The sequence below is a fragment of the Fukomys damarensis genome, unplaced genomic scaffold (assembly GCF_012274545.1).
Source record: "Fukomys damarensis isolate Sample0158 unplaced genomic scaffold, DMR_v1.0_HiC HiC_scaffold_39, whole genome shotgun sequence".
NCBI lineage: Eukaryota > Metazoa > Chordata > Mammalia > Rodentia > Bathyergidae > Fukomys > Fukomys damarensis.
This window is the reverse complement of record NW_022900951.1, coordinates 20,049,181-20,049,524: the sequence shown is the minus strand read 5'-3', so window position 1 is coordinate 20,049,524 and position 344 is coordinate 20,049,181.

The window sequence follows — 344 nt, the reverse complement described above, 5'->3', positions numbered from 1 at the left end:
CTGGGGCGGCCCGCAGCCCTCGCCTCCTCCGATCGCTTCTTGCGTCCCGGTGGCTGGGCAGGGAGATAAATTTAGCAGCCCCGCTGTCCCCTGGCTTCCCGTAAAAAACAGATCCCGGCAATAGAGTGAAAGTGGGTGTACGGGCAGGGGGGACCCTAGGACAGCACCAAGCTCCTTCGTGTTTTAATAAGCGATCACAAGAAAGCCGAGCTGATTTTATAGGGGGCGAGGAAAGGTTGCATCTGCACTGCGATGAGCAGGAACTTTAGTGACACATTTTCTGTTTACCTGTGTCTCCGGTTCGAGGGCCTAGAAAATGGAAGCCTGGGGTCATTGTTTCGTAA